Source organism: Helianthus annuus, chromosome 9 (assembly GCF_002127325.2).
Source record: "Helianthus annuus cultivar XRQ/B chromosome 9, HanXRQr2.0-SUNRISE, whole genome shotgun sequence".
NCBI classification, from domain to species: Eukaryota; Viridiplantae; Streptophyta; class Magnoliopsida; order Asterales; family Asteraceae; genus Helianthus; species Helianthus annuus.
The window spans coordinates 45,230,159-45,248,360 of NC_035441.2; positions in this window are offsets into that span (position 1 = coordinate 45,230,159).

Genomic DNA, 18,202 nt, shown 5'->3' on the forward strand with positions numbered 1-18,202 from the left:
TATATGTCATTTAAATATACATGAGCACGTATACGTTTAAGTAATATATGCGCATAATTCCTCCTATAAATATATTTATATGAATTCGAGCCTCTCTTCTCTAAAACTTTTCGTTTTCTAGAAATAGTCGTCACGTAAATCATTTAATATAATAAAGGGACGAGTCAAGATGCATGCCATTACCCTGTTATGGTATTTACTTTATGACATCCTCATCAAAATGTCACTAGCCGACGTTATTGAGAGGCACATTTTTGTGCTCCTAAACAATTTAACAATTTATGTTAAGTAAAACGCCAATTGCAAATCGTTTTCTATACCTCTTTTTAACAAACACGAGGTATATATACATTATATGTTGTGTATTCATGTCACACTTATTCACAAACGACATTAGTATTTTAGTACAATGCTACTAAACAAATACTAGTAGCATTAGCTAATATTCATAAGGGTTGGCATATAGTACTTGTACGTGTACACTTTGTCACAATTTATCTTGTCAACTTATACTAACATTAGGCGGGGCGCCTCATAATACACCCGCGTTTTATAATGGCATTTGTAGGTTTGGTGGCGCATCACATATAAGCACGTAAGTCGCCACGCGCGCATACTTCTTTACTTACGAGTGAGCACACATGCGCCGGCTGGCGTATGCTCATCTACATACGAGCACATAAGTCGCCATTCGCGCATGCTCCTTTACATATGAGCACGTAAGTCGTCGGCAGGCGCATGCTCTTCTACATACGAGCACGCAGGTCTCCGTACGAGTCTGCTGCTCTACATACGAGCATCTCAGTCTCCATGCGAGCCTGCTGCTCCACACATGAATGCGTAAATCGTCAGACGCGCATGCTCCTTTACATACGAGCACGCCAGTCTCTGTGCGAGACTGCTGCTCTACATGTGAGCTCGTAAGTCACCGGCAGGCGCATGCTCCTCTACATACGAGCATGAAAGTCGCTATACACGCATGCTACATTACTAATGAGCACATAAGTCGCTCGCGTGCGCATGCTTAATTACATACGAACACGCTTACAAAGTATAAACTGTATCACGCGCATACTTTGTCGCGCGGGTAACCTCTGTATCACGAGCAAACCTCGTCGTGCGAGTGCTCTCTCACGCCACTACCGGCGGAAACCTTCAGTCAACTCGCCACTGCCAGTGGAAGCTTTTATTTAAACCCGTCACATCCGGCGGATGCCCCTTTTAGTGCGCTACCCCGGCGGAAAGTTTTATTCGTTGGTCTTGGCTACACTGTGTGGGTCATCGACCGCGCGGGTTCTTCTAGTCAAATACACGTTCTTTGAACTTGAGGTCAAAAAGCAAGGAGGACATCGTAGTTGTCAGACGCCTTCTTAATCAGGTATCATGTTATTAATCATGAACAATCATATTTTAGTGAGACTTTCACATACATACGTGAGTTCTTATGAAATATGCTTCATACTTACTATCTATGCCATCCTTGGAGCATTATTAAATTATGCAAACATCATTTTATACATGCTCTACTCAAATACGCTTGGGCAATAAGCATTAGACTATAAATATGAGGACACAGAGCTGTTGCTAATCATAGCAATACAGGACACGCCAAACAAGCACCATTGCGGGGCATTAATATTTCTATTTGCTTTATTAGTTAAAAAGTGTTTCACACTTTATTTCACAAAGCCAATACTACTCACATATTTTGCGACATTGATGAAGTACTCTCACTGGATATGGTCACCAAAGCCATGCGTTTTGGTCCAAGCATCTCGGTTTACACGCCGAACGGTATCCAAGTATACAATTTTGGCACTAAAACCTCGGAACTAGCAGACCGCGGACACTACCATCGCCGGACGTAGTCACCAAAACTGAGGGTTTGGGTCACTGAAGCTGAGTGTTTTAGTCCAGACATCTCGGCTTACATGCTAGATGCTTTATTCAAGAACACGGTTTGATCAAACCACTCCTCTTCAGACCATCCTACTCGCTGCGACTCTTACTATCTTTCTGAATACCTGGTAGTATTACATCTTCACCAGGCAACAATTTGGTAACGCTAGACCTATGTCGAATGAAATTTCGTCTGCATACAATTTAAAGGACGCAACTTCGGTACCGAACTAGGGGACCAACAGGGTTTAGTTACGGGTTGAGTCACTAGTCGGTTGGGCGTCGCATCACTATTTGCTTACAAGACGATGCAACATCATTCGGTCGCACGACACCGGCCTTCGCGCCACCTGGTCCGTGCCCCCGATCTTTGATCCTCTAGTCTTCACGCCTCTGGCTTTCCATACCGATCACAAGACATTTGTAAGTTTTTAATCTCTACTATTTGTGTAGTATGATATATGCAGTTTATAGTATCTCCTTTCTTAGATATTGACTGGTCACATGGTAATACTAATTTCCATACGATCATACAAGAAACACAATCCATTTGTGTGAGATAATAACAAGTATTATGCACATGGTAAAAGCGATAGTGCATGACTTCTAAAATTTCTAGATGCTAAATCTCATTAGCCCATATGCTTATCTACGCATTTGGGTTCTGACCATAATCGTGTTTAGATTCAGTTAACCTGCTTTTGCCCATGGTGTTGAATCTACCTTTGCCTTCATCATATCGATATGAAAAACTTTTCAACATGGGATGAAGTGAAGCAAGTAATCCTTGACAACCCTTTACTTTATATGCATAACATAAAAATCATGTGTATAATAAAAAATAAATAATTATGGTTTTATGGGTTTCTTACAACTTAAAATATTTGTAGATATTTTATTTTTTATGTCTATATACAAGGTGATAATCACCAACCATTCCTAGTGGCCTTAATTGTAAATTAATTAATTCAGACGTGGATGACATCTAATATGACTTCTTCTTGAATATGATTTACACTTGTCTACTAATCAAGTTAGTCTAATCATCTAGCTGAGGTGCATACTGCAAACATTGGAACTATAGTTTGGCTTCACCCAATATCTCTATTCTGGGATGATAGTTCGATATACTGTTCACATATATCGCACATTGAAGTTCACAATGATCTATTGAATATCTCCAAGTCTACTAACATTTTCACTAGCAGGGAACTGCGAGGGTCGCGTGGCATAATACGATTGCCACCAAACATGTTCGTAATCCCAAGATCTCTTAATCCACACATTAAACAATCTTTACTTAAAGGTGCGGATCAGGCTAGATTAACGTCGGCCATGCCATGTCATTTACTGAAACATTGTATTCACTAGCGAAACAATGTCATGTTTATCGGATAACCTATGAGTGGAATTATGATATGTCTTTGTCAGACGGCTCATGTGCTAATATCTACTTGGCAGGTGACCTTCATCCCCGCGCTACTCATATGAACACCCTATATCTTTGTCGGATGCACCGACCAAAGCACAGTTTGGCAAAATAAATGTCAGATCACACAAATATGGCAGAAGATTGTTACCACTTATAACAACTCCAAAGTGTTGAATAAACTCAATGACGAACCTAAAGGGGCATTTGTCATACACCAGACCATTGCAACACAATACTTACGTGCATGTAACACCCGAAGGGACTATTCCTTTTCGGCTGCCTTATATTTTAGAATCAATATTTCCGCTAAAATGGTTTTAACATTTAGGCTGATAAGATGCTTATCTACAAGGTGTACCTTTATATGAGGTCACACATGTTGCCTATTTGCATTCACTAATTAAGCTCAATGCTAATAGCATTAGTACTTAGCCGTGTGCCACATCTTCATGTGGCAACATGTTAGATCATTGGAGTGTCACTGCATTTGGATATTCGTCATCTGGCTATACACGCCACATTCCATCTGGCTATACACGCCACATTCCATTTGGTTGTACATGTGACATCGTATGCTTACAAACATACCGGTTCACACGCCATGCAATCCTTATTTAATGGCATAGGAGTAACGCTATGAGAGGTGTAAATCTGCTGCCATGCAACACCTTCTCAAACAATAATTTCGAGACGCATATTCGGTGACGTCTTATACCTTCGTTAATGAGGCTAGCCGCCATGGATACATCATCTCAGATCTATGCTTCTTCAATAAGATTTGTGGACGTTCAAGCTATGCGCGTGATTTCTAGCAGACGCTCTTTAAATCAGGTATGAAAACTTGTTAACTTCTACGATAAATTTCAGATATGTTATGTGCGTTGGAGATTCACTCACGCCTACACATGACCCGCCAAAATCATATACGGAGAGGTTCTATGGACTTGGTTCACACCATCACGTCTCCGGTCTTCGTCCGTCGCGCCACCTGCCTTCCGCCCTCGCGCTATTCCCTTCTAGTCGGCGGATGCATCAATTATCATCGGATATACAACCCGGGGATCCGGGCTTGTCGAGTTTTACCACTCCGGTTATAGGTTAAAAGGCACGGAAGACAATCATCACACATCATCTTCGGAACGCTATCGTTGTCTGGCGTACAGAGAATCTCCTACTCCCGCGTATACGGCCAAGCCCCGAGCACCATGTGGACAAGTTCAGACCCCTACACACGGCGGAAACTCTTCGCAGTATATTCCGCCACCTCCGGCGGAAGCTTTTATTCCTCCCGCCATTACCATCGCGCTCCCACCATCCCTGGCGGGCTACCATTGTTAAGAAGCATTACGACTAGTACGCCTTCACATCCTTTGTCTAAGGAATAAGGAGAACGGTGTGTCTTTACCTTCACTCTCTAACAAGTGGCGTGATAAAACTCCAAACAAGGTACAACCTCTACCTCCACCTGTAATATATGTCTCAAAACTTGTAAGATATATATATATATATATACACACACACAACCATATATACATCTCGTGGATAGAGATCTGTAATGCTCATACGCTAATGGATATATAGATCCACTGAAGGGGCGTGTAATTGAGCATTCACACATGAGGGGACATGTGCTAATTTAAAAAGTTCTACAATTTACAATAAGGCATGATACAAAGGTCCTTGTCATCACATCGACTTTTTCAAACAAAATGTTAACATTTGGGTCGCAAAAGTTAAAAGTCTTTTGAAAATGTTGTATCACGATGACAAATCTGGTAAAATTTATCAGTTTTACTAAGCCTAGCTACACACACAAGCTGATGTCACGCTATCAAATAATTAACATAACAATATCACATGGTAATGTGACAGATACGCCTACCTACGCAAAATGCGTTGCTATAAATATTTCGATCACATACCGCGTGTATTTGTTAAAACAACCATGTATATAAGGGGCATGAGCAAAATACTTTTACATGAGACAATACACTTTTTGTTTATTCATATAACTTGATAGCTTAACAGAATACTCCATAAGTTATCTGTTTTCTTTTCAAAATGACCTGACAATTCTTTCATGTATCAAAAGAATACCTATTAGAATCGCCCACTAAACAAAAAGTGTCGATAAAGGTTTCACCTCTATTTTACGCACACTTGTCTACAATACAGTTAAATGGATTAACAAGCATGTCGGAGTTTTCTTAGCATGTTATACTTCATGTTTACTTGTTACCTATCAAGTTCAAAGCTACTAACATACTTTAGCAGCACTGAACTGGGGGACTAGCAGGGTATAGCACCACTATGCCTTAAAAGTGATCATCTTCTCTCAGGCCGCCCATTAAGGTGATATCCATTGCACATTATCCCACGTCATTTGTCCTACAACTATACCACTAGACGCAACATGTGCAATTTGGTAGTCAAGGCAAACGCACGTCAGAACCAAGATACTTTATTATCCGAATAAGTATTCCACACGCTATGCGACAGGAAAAATACTAATTCGAATGTGGATTCTCCATGACAATACGCGACATGGATAACAGAAAACCCTCACGCCATAGTCGGCGAGGTAATTTAAACAGACATCCCACATATTATAAGTGCTCCCCACGCCAATACGTGTCTGGGAAATAGGGGTAGTAGCTTACATAGAGTGCTCATTCACGCGTAGCGCGTATAAAGCATTTTATTATCTCAATGAGTGTTCACTCGCGCCAAGCGCGTAGAAAGCACTTTGTTATTCAAGTGTTCATTAACGTCGCGCGGGTTATAAAGCACTTCCTGATATCTACAAGTGCTCACATAAGCATTTGTAAACACAACATACCACCGCATTTGAACTGCATATCACGGTAAAAAACAACTCTGACACGAAATACTTTTCATAATAACAAAGTCAGATGATCAAATCATACAGCACTAAGAGTGGGCATCTTGGTAATAGATGTATTCAACCACTACTACTCCGGTGGGTATCTTGGTAATAGATGCACAACCACTGATGAAAAACCAAGTACTTGTCCCACAATCATAAAAGCATTGTGGGAAACATAAATAACGCTCTAAGCACCCTTCCGAGGTCAATGAGCATAGCAAGCACTTTTGCAGGGGTGCCTTGTATATCCTTCTTTCCGACTGCAACGATAATTGCTATAACCGGATCGTCAATAACAGCGACTGGTACAACCACTAGCGGTTTCACATTCGCCTAAGGTGGCATAACATCCGTGTATGCGTCGATAACCACCAATAGCTGTACAGAACGACAACGGGGATCCCAGTGACACAGACGCGTGGTAGGGATCGTCGTCACATCAACATCGACTCTTTCAATGGGTTGAACGCCGTTAGCGTACCATATGCTAACCAACAAAAGTCACATCAAAGGGTGAATATTCTGCAATGGCCCCCATGACTATGGGCACACCGCTAAAGCAGGGCCAAACCTGAAAAAAAAAATCATCCAAAGGCGAGGTACTTAACTACCAAAACTAGCCTGTTCCAAGACTCGTGCACGAGACCTAACCACGTACGCGCAACCTTAACGAGCTCATGGCAATGTGCCAGTACAAATGACAACTGCCTGCAATCAATTAGCTTGCGCCAGGTTTATCCAACCAGCTTCCACGACCGTGTGATATTCATTGCTCCATTATCTCTACTCACAAACAACGACAACCACAACAAACGTGGCCAGCGACTTTCTCGCACCCGGACGACATGTAAGCCTAAAATTAGTGATCTTCACTCCAGAGCTCCTAATAAGTCTAAGCGCTCCTCTCATGCTTGCACGCGGGAGCAACACTAGACTGGGGGACGTGACGAGGTATGGTACTGGACTCGACCCGAGCGGTCGGACTTTCTTGTTATTTATCATTTTTATAGTAATTATATATTATTATTGTGTACTAACCCGCGAAGCCCAGCGCGTTGTAGTTTATGCTACACTAGGTTGTGGGCTCGTAGAAACAACCCCTAACTGGGCCTGGCCCATTGAGGTTAGGGTTTTTCCCATTTCTCCTATATAAGGAGGTCTCCACCTCCTTATTAGGGCATGAGATATAGGGCAACACACTTTTGTAGCTGGAAATAGGGGATTCTTCCTCTACCGACCGTCTCTACATTGCCCATGTTTCTCTCTTCTTGTTTACAGGTCTAGGATGAGACGGAGGAGATGAGGTGTGGCCGTGTTCGTATTCATCACCGTAAGAAGAACCGACCCGCTCGGGTTCTTGCTTCTTCAACTTTCATTCAACAAAAAAGGCGAACATGAAGCTTCCAAGACGGAAACAACAAGCCCCCAAAAACCAAACAATTACATCAATTCAAACCTACACCATTCTTCCCAATCAACCTCGTAACCGTTACATCTATTTCTAAACCAAAGGAAACCCAAAGCCTTCACGTCCGACACCATGTCCATCACCTTCATGCTTTTGTTAGAAAAGATTTTATCGTTGCGCGCCTTCCAAATCCTCCAACAGACAATGATCACCACGCCATAAAACACCTTCTTTTTTGCAATCGCCCCACTTATATTACTCCCCAGTTCAAGTAGATCTTTGAAAGTAAATGCAAATATTTGAGGAACTTTACACCAGTTAGATACAACACTCCAAACGCCACCTGAAACACTACACGCTGTGAACAAATGATCCACCGTTTCGACCCCTTCTCCGCATAAAGAACAGCCCATGTCTTCCACATTAATACTCCTCCGCCGTAAAGCAAGTTTAGTTGGTAATCTATCTAATTCTGCGCGCCACATAAAAATGTTACATTTGTTAGGGACCCATTTACACCAATTATATATGAACCGGCCATCACTCAGGTTCCTAATACCCACTTCGCTGGGCAACCATTTTTTTCGCCTCGCCAACTGAAAACGAATTATCAGGGCTAATAGTCCATTGCCACTGATCTGGGCGAGAGAGCAGCCGCACGTTCTGTAACATACCTTCACAAACTGACCTCTCCTGGACCTCCACATTAGTGCTGGGAATTTTGTTCCACGACCAGCAGACTACTATGTCTATTCCTGTTCTTCTACATCTATCAGCAACATAACATGATTTATCCTTCTCCAGCCTAAAGATATTTGGAAATATATCTTTCAGAATATTGCCATTCAACCATGGATCATACCAAAACCGAACCTCCAACCCATCACCCACAACGCCATGAAGAATATGCGATAACCCTTTACCATTAATTTTAAGTTTGTTTCCAAAAGACACTATGTTCTTCCATACGCCTCCGTATCTTTTATTGCAAGACATCATCTCCCACCTCCTTGTTGAACCGTGTATGGCTTCTATCATTCGCCTCCATAACGCACCTTGTTCTGATTTATATCTCCATATCCACTTAATTATTAAGGCATTATTACACAAGCTTAACTTAGATAACCCCAATCCTCCTTCATTTTTCGGACATGTTGTCCTATCCCAAGAAACCCAATATGTTTTCCTCACCTCCGAACTACCCCCCCACAGGAAACGTTTGATCATTGATTCCAGTTTATCCACCACCGCTACCGGAGCTTTAAACAATGAAAAATAATACGTGGGAAGACTTTCGAGCACCGATTTTATGAGTATAATTCTCCCTCCTATTGAAAGCGAATCAGCTTTCCACTTAGATAATCGGTTCCGAAAGATGTCTATGACCGGCTCCCAATTATTAACTCTATTCATATTCGCCCCAACCTTGATACCCAAATAAACAATAGGAACTGCTCAAGCTTTACAACCCAATAACCCAGCTTTTGCATTCAGCATCTCGAGTGAAACCCCAACCCCATATACCACCGATTTATGGAGGTTTATTTTGAGGCCCGAATACAAATAAAATATACGAAGAATTCTCTTTAAATTAGCAAAATTAAGATCCGACCATTCTCCCATAATCATAGCATCGTCCGCGTATAATAGATGAGACAAAACCGGCCCTTGGTTAGGTAACCGAATACCTTCAAACGCTCCAACCGAGTAGGCCCTTGTTAAAATTACTGCCATAATTTTAACAATTCGAGGATGAATTTTTTTAGGGGTAGAATTGTAATATACGAAGATTCGGAAATAAATATCGAATAAATATATCAAATTTTACATGAAGTCAATATTTATGGTATAATGGATTGAATGACTAGGGACGTTTAACTGAATGTTTTATTCACTAAATATTTTTTAGAAAATTGTATTCATATTCTATAAATAAATAAGTATAAACTAGTAATGTACATAAATTTAGGGCCTGTTTTTTTTTTTTTTTTTTTTTTTGAACGGCCAAAACGCTTTATATATAAATATAAAGAGCCAGCTAGAAACTGGAGGACAAACAAATAAAACCCCAACACAAAAAAGCGACACGACCCACCCTACAACGGGAAACTACAACAAGTCTACAATATCAAAGACGACCCATTTATCTCACTTCAGAGATGGCCGATTCGATCTAATGCTAACCAAAAGGAAGGCGTCTTCTTTTATAAGGTCCACTAACTTCCGAGTCGCAATGAAGTTCCCTTCAAAAACCATTTAGCGCCTGTTTAAATTCCAAATTAAACTAAAAAGTTCAAATTGGTATATTGTCTTTAACCTTGGGGTGTATTGGAAATCCCAGATAGATTGTACGTAAATTCTTCCTTTCTAATTCCAATCGCAAATTTCTCCATAACCATAACAAATCCCGTGAAGTTGGGAATTTTAATACAATCCTTGGGATTTGGATGTGAGGGGTTTTTACATGTGTATAACGTTTAATCAAACATTCGCGTATTATATCAATCAAAGGATGTTAAACGACTCAAATGCATGTTTGATACGTCACATAAACTGAATACATGTATCCATTCTCCCGCATACATACACCATGTCTATGCTGATGCAATATCGACTCCTTTCGCATAAGTTTCAACACCATAACCATCATACTTTGGTCAAACAAACCACAGCCATACCTCCATTTGTAGAAACAGAACTCACCCTCAAAAACATCCCCATAGTATTACTACCACAAACCCATAATTTCTCACTTTTCTTTGAGCTATCGATCCTCTTATCTCTGCATACTCTTTGACAACAAACAAAAGGGTTAAACCCTGAAAGGAAATTCTAGGTTCTTGGTACAACAATGGGGATGTTTATGAGGATGATAGGATCATAGGAAAGTGTTCATGGGAGGTATGGCGGTGATTTGGTTGACCAAAAGGATGATAGTTGAAAGAAATAGAAAGACTTCGATGTTTATCCTTTATCGAATCATAAAAACAAAGACGATTACAGACTAATGGCAGGTAGACGAGCAACAAGTTGCGCCGCTACCCCCTTCTGAATAGCAAACCCTACCCTGCTAAACACAAAATTCTGCCCCTTAACATGCGTGGTGTTACTGCTTACCACCTGCTGAACCCGCTTCAGGAACCGCACCGCCTGGGTTGATCAAATGAAGTTTCTAGGTTACGTTCACCGTCAATTTATGCATGCATTTATAGGGATATTTGAATATCAAAATCACAAATTCATAAAAAAGGATTAGGTTGAAGTAACCGAAGATTATGAACGAAATTGTACACGTGGGCCACAAAAACAGGTGGGGAAAATAACGGAAGATATGCCTCTATCCCATATCCAAATTGTGATGGTACCAACTCCCTCAAATTAAGTTATACACCCAAACTAGAATAAATCTAGTTATTATGTAATATAGAATGTTATTATAGTTGTATTTTAGTTTATCATAATTAATTAACTCATTCTATTTGATTAACTAGTAACTATAGGGTACATATGAACCTATGTCTTATTTGTTGTAAATAATTTAAATTGACATGTTAAGAAATAATCTAGTTACTCATTCAAAGAGGCGAAAGTGTAAGTAGTAAAAGATAGAGTCGAGTTTGCCTAAACTCAAACCGAGTTTGGTTAATTTATGTGCACTCGAGTTTGAAGATGCCGTGAACATACCAACCCAATGCAAAGTTCATGGGTTGCCATCCATGGGGTTACGTGGCCGTTTGTGTAGTGCCATAAATGAGCTTTGCTGATTCTTTTAGTAATTAACATGAAGTCCAGCAAATAAGCTTTACTGGTTATTTTAGTGATTAACATTTATTTATTTTTTAAATAGTAGTTTGATTATTTATTTTAATATCTTATTATGTCTTTTATTGTAGTTCATTTTATATCTAATAAATACAAATATTTTGAGACATTTGTCATATTTTTAAGTCTTCTTAGCATGTTTTTCATGTCTCTTTTCTCCTTAATGTTAATAGCCAATGAGTTATGGCTTAATTTCATCGTGCGGAAGTGAAAATTTGGGTTTAAGGTTATAGGTCTCAAAGTTCCGATTTCAACCGTGTTTTATCGCAGTGGGCCTTCCGACAAAGGATTTTCCCTGAAGATGGTGGGCTTAGGCTACCTAGCCCTGTCTGTAGTCATGGGGGGTATGGGGTTTTGCTTTTGCCATTGGGTACCCTGGGTAGCCGGGCTTTTATTTTGTTGGTCGTTTAGAAAAAATAATGTTAATAAAATAATAAATTTTTAGATTTTTATATAAATTTAATTATGAATACGTATTATTTAATTATGGATAGCTATTATATCATTAACCTAACGAATGTAATATAAAATCTAATTAAACCACTACACACTATAATGGATCAGTTAGCAAGTGTTCCACCGTCTACGTAAGAGTTATGTGATACTCATTTTCACTCATTAACCACTACTACAACACATGATCTAAAATAAGTAAACTCTAATTCTAATAAGATACATTTATGAATAAACTAGTAATTAGACCCGCGCGCGTTGCGAATAGGGTACATTGCAAACAACGAATCGATTTGTTCAAGCGTTTTGTGAATAATGTGATGTGTACACCATATGATGACAGACGTATCCAACTAACTCAATAGCATTGTGGTTTGATTAAAATGTAAAGTAATCGAATTTATTTTGTACACTCATAACATTTTTATGTGACCTGACCCATACATAGGAAACAATCAAACAAAGAGCATAAAACGTGTATAAAGAGAAAACTAACACATGCAATCAAAAGTATTCACATCAAGGGGTTAAATTTTACCCCGAGCGCATTGTGGCGGCGTCGAAACATAGAGTAACTCGAATTTATACCTTCGAATCAGAACACATTATATTTGTCCCCGTTCGATGCAGAACTAAATTTACAGCGAAACATAGACCAACTGAAAACGTACATGACATAAGCACGAAAAGGTATTATATTTGACCTTACTTGCTTTACATAGACGAACTCGAATTTATACTGATACATAAATAAAAATACGCATGTAAAAATACGATATATATAATAAACCTTAAAATCTAGTCTACCTAATAAAGTCCATACCAAGGGGACACATGACACCCATCTAGGGCCTTCATTTTAATTTTCCCGCTCAAATGCAATTTCCCTTTGATACATGGGTTATGCGGACCCGAATCAATAATATGGGTCTAAAATAATCGTCCGTATAAATACCTTTTAACCCGACTTACGCCTCACTTTTTCATAAGTCATTAGGGTTTTCCTTTTTCTCGCTTCGCCTCCTAAAAATCGATAGTAGTTTTGTATCAAGCCTTGGACATAAGGCACATAAGACTCAGCAATTGAGACTAACGCCGATTAGTGCATGTACCCCTTATCTTTCGGCCATCAACGCAACAACATAATGCATGATTAACCATCTCCTCTTTTAACGTTTTTTGGACAAATTAAGTTTGCTACAACTAAGATATTTAAACAACTTGGATTTGTTGACGATGAACGTGTAATTTTTTTATCCGTTATTTTACAACTAATTATTTTGTCCAATCCGCGAAGTTCGCGGGTATTAGCACTACTACTCTAATATATGGCTTAATCTTTATTAAATTCGTTAAATCATCTTGTCATAAATGCCTTATAATATAATAGATACTAGATATATAATAAACATTACAATGTTTAATCATACATTTGTTTATTATATCAATCAAAGGATGTTATCCGAAACAAGTCCATGTTTGATACCTCATTGTAATTGAATACTCGTTACCATCTACACATGTATGAACATTAAAATCCATTCCCCCTTATGCATACACCAGAACAATCATACTTTGGTCAACCAAACCACCATCATACCTCTCTTTGTAGAGATAGAACTCACCCTCATAAGCATCCTCATTGCTGCCAAGAACCCTTGATTTATCACTTTTCTTTGAGCCATCGATCCTCTTATTTATCTCTGCATACTCTTTGACGGCAAATAGAGGAGGGTTAAACCCCTGAAAGGGACCTAAATCCAGGAAAGCTTAAACATCTTCATTCAGGAAAACACAAATTATGGGTTCTTGGTACAGCAAAGGGAGTGTTTATGGGAGATATGAAGGTGATTGGGTTTACCAAAAGTATGATAGTTGAACGAAAATAAAAGAACAAAGGTATGAAGGTGATTAGGTTGATCAATTTGGCTATGGATTCAGGTTTGTGGTTGATATGGAGATGATAATCGTTCTAGATTATTTATTATGATCACTGCCAATTTTCACATACATATACGGGTTGTTTGATGTTTAAATATTGAAATCGCAAATTCAAATAGAGGAAAAGATTGAAATAACCGAAAATTATGAATGAAATTGTACTCGTGGGTCACATAAACAATCTTATGAGATAAAGTGGATAAATAAGGAGCCCAATAATTTATAGAGCCAACGACCAATTCCATTATAGATATGGATGGGATGAACATCCCACTTATTAATATGGGGAAAATGTGAACTAAGAAATCTATTGGATCGATTTTGGGGGAAATGTATAATATATTGGTAATATGGCCCAACACTCGACATCATCTACAATTCTACACAATGCAGATTCCATGAGGTTACATGACCGTTTGTGTCATCCCACAAATGAGCTTTGTTGATTGTTTTACTATTTAGCATGAAGTCCGACAAATAAGCTTTGATGATTATTTTAGTGATACATTTTTCTTTTAAGTAGTAGTCTGATTATTTATTTTAATATCTTATCATATCATATATTAGGGGAAGGTTAATGTACAATAATCCCTTAACATGCGAAGTGTACGCAACTGAATTATACATGTTACAAAATTCAGACCCTAATCACGCATAGGTTAAACACAAAATCACGCATGAGTAAAACACAAAAATCACGCATGAGCAACCCCAATTACGCATGTGGTAAAAGAACAACATTCACGCATGAGTAAAACCTAATTACGCATGTTATATGCATAATTACGCACGTTAATTGTTGGTCATGTACGCTTCGCACGTTAAGGGGCTTTGTATTTTAAACTTTCTCTACATATTATTATATGTGAAAATAACTTATAATCTTAAATTCAAATTGTTGTTACTTATCTATCTATTATAATAAAACAAACAAACTTTGGAACAGGTGTCACTCAATGAGGGTTCTTTATACTTTTTTCCCGCTTAATGCCCAACGTCAAATATGGGCACCGGGTTAGAACCGGATCCATGACTCAAATCTCATTCAAAACAAAAAATATTATCCAAAACCCTAATTTCTCCACCTCCACCACCAATCTTTTATACCACGATATTCATCTTCCCCTTTTCATCTTTCCTTCACAAAACCCTAATTTGACCCACCAATCATTCAAGATTCCGATTAAACTTCATGAGAGTTTTTCCGCAAGCAAGGTCAGTTTATATGTCCATACATTCAAGATTCTGATTAAACTTCATCAGACTTGCAATCAATTCAACTGGTTAGGGTTCGATAATCAATAAACAGTATTTGGTTATTGTATACAATGATAACACATCTTCCACGGTGTTCCCTTTGACTGTCGACTTTGAACTGACAAGTGTCAAAACAGTATTATTTTGAATTACTTGGTTTCATGTTATTTTGATTTTTTAAAATCATACATCATATTTATTAATATGTTTTAATTTTAAATTTAACTTTTTTATACTCGTGTGTCACATGGGATATAAGTATGCTTGATGGATTAACGTAAGAAAATCAAAGTAATACAATACTTGTAAACCATTTTACTAAATTTATTATATATATATATATATATATATATACATATAACTTAATCGGTTAACACACATAGTCGTCAATATATGTTTTTGGAAAATGAACTTTAATGTGCTATATAACTTTTATTATATTTTACTTTGTTTATTTATTTATTATTAGGTTAGAAATAAGTAAAAACAAAAAAACAGTTGAGAAAAGAAAATTAAATAAATAAGAGATAAGAGGAAAAATGAAAATAATTGTATATTAATAATCATTGAAATTGATATTAATAAATAACCCGTTATACTAAACAATATATATTGATTCTACTATATGACAAAACGATCCATTTTTATATATTATGTGGATATATTATATATCATCTAATAATATAAATATTGTAGCTTATTGGTATAATAACTATATAATCCCTTATCCTGCATAATCTAATCTAATTTAATACGCATAGTAAATAAATTAATAAATAACCCGTTATACTAAACAATATATATTGATTCTACTATATGACAACACGATCCATTTATATTTATTATGTGGATATATTATATATCTAATAATATACATGTTGTAGCTTATTGGTATAATAACTGTATAATCCCTTATCCTGTATAATCTAATCTAATTTAATACGCATATAAGTAAATAAATAGATGATCATTTAGATGTTTCTTAGCTAAAAGAACACACAAAAATATGCAGGAATCTTATATGTAAATATTAATTATGGTGAAAAGTATATATACAGACTAATGTATAGAACGTTATATATAAATTAACTATTTTGATGTATCGGGATACAAACAGACTAATTTATAGAACGGTTATAGATAAATTAACCATTTTGATGTATCGCGAATATCGATAATAAAATGAATTTATTTAAATAATTTGAAGATAATTTTATGTAAAATTAATATATTACCTTTATAGAAGGTTAATAAATTAGACATTGTTTTCAGAATAAAATTTAAAGGATATGATAACTTAGACAATCCATATTGATAGTTAAAAAAATCGGGCATTATTTATTTAATTTTCAAGGTATAATATTTGACTTAAGTATATCCAACATCTTAAAGCTAGTATTATTTTTTCAGTTTAATTTATTATTTAATAACAGAAGGATAAAATGTTATTACGTTTTAATTTGTTGTTATTCTTATCATTATTAGATTATATTAAATATTATTATTATTTGTATTAGATTAGATTAAATATTATTATCATTAGTATTATTAATAATTTTAATCAATTAAATGAGAGAATGACAAGTATCTTAAAACAGGTTTCTTTTATTATATAGTATAGATATAGATATAGATATATATAGATCACTTGAACATATTTGTTTAAATATATAATATATTATATTATTTTAATTTGCGTATCATGATAATAGACTAGTAGTTAACTTTTTTACTTTCGTGTTCGAGTAAATTTCACTTTTCGTTCGGCTATAATTATCACTTTTTTTTTTTTGCATGCAAGTGAAAATTATGACTAAACCACAAAGACAAAACCAATTTTTTTTCCTTTTACATATGTTAATGCTCGAGACCACATCTTCATAAACAAAATATTTTCAACTAAATTTAAAACATCTAAAAGTTTCAAGATGAAATTGTCAATTAAGTAATAATCCAAAGACCTAATTTGTAATTACTCGATCTCAAACACCCTACCCACGAATATGAATTTGAATTATGAGCGCAAAATTTAGGGTTTGCATTGTAAACAAATCGAAAAAATGAGACCAAGATGAGATGGTTTATAGGGGAGGTTGCCCTCCTCTAAAGTTTAATTTTGACTTTTTATTAAGTCAAATCAGTCTTGGGGGCCGATGATTCTCTTCAAATTTCAACAACCCCTGTGTTTTGTTCTATCAGTGCGGGCCCAAGTGTGGAGAAGCGGGCTATCTCGTATTTGGAGGCCCAAGACCGCGTAACAAAAGGGGCTTCACTAAAATGGCTCTAACTTGGGCTACGGGGGTCCGTTTTGGGGGGTTTGGGTCATCGTCCAGGCAAAAAAAAAAACGCTTATTTCTATTTGTTATTTACGTTTTTACGTTTTTTGAAGTGTTTTGGGCATTTTGTTTTTGGGCTTGTGTTTGGCCCGTTGTCTTTTTGAGGCCCATTTCGAATTTCGGTTTCTATTTATATGTTCCTCTAGTAATGTGGAGAATCAGACTTGAATGTTGAAACTACTCAATTTTTCACTTCAAATTCCGTGCCCTTTGGGTTGAATTTTGGGGTTGGGAAAAGACCTACACGGGTATTCGCAGAATCAAGGTGTTTATTCTTTGTTATCGCTCAACGCTCTACATCAATCAGTTAGTTTAGTTTACTGGTATGAATCAAACAGTATCATAGGTGCTTGATACGTTAGCCGCGTTTCTAGAGTCGTTTATGTTTATGCCGCGTTTCCAGAGTCGTTTATGTTTATGCCACGTTTCTAGTAGTTTATCTTTATCAATGTGTGAAAACATAGGGATGAGTGGGGATGCCCATCTCCCATGTTTACGTAATCTTAGGATTGGTAGTTAATGCATTATGGTTTTCATCTTAGGATTGGTAGTTATTACATTATGGTTTTCCTTGTATTTAAGTGAATGTTGCCTTCGTGAATGTTATCAGAGAAGAGAAGAAAAGCAATTCTAGTTCTATCTTAATTTCAATCTAGCATTCCACTCATTTCTTTGGCCATTGGTTGTAAGCTCTGTAGATATCACGCAACCTCATGAGGATACGATAGCTCTAGAACACATGCCATTTGGTCCAAACCCTCACATTT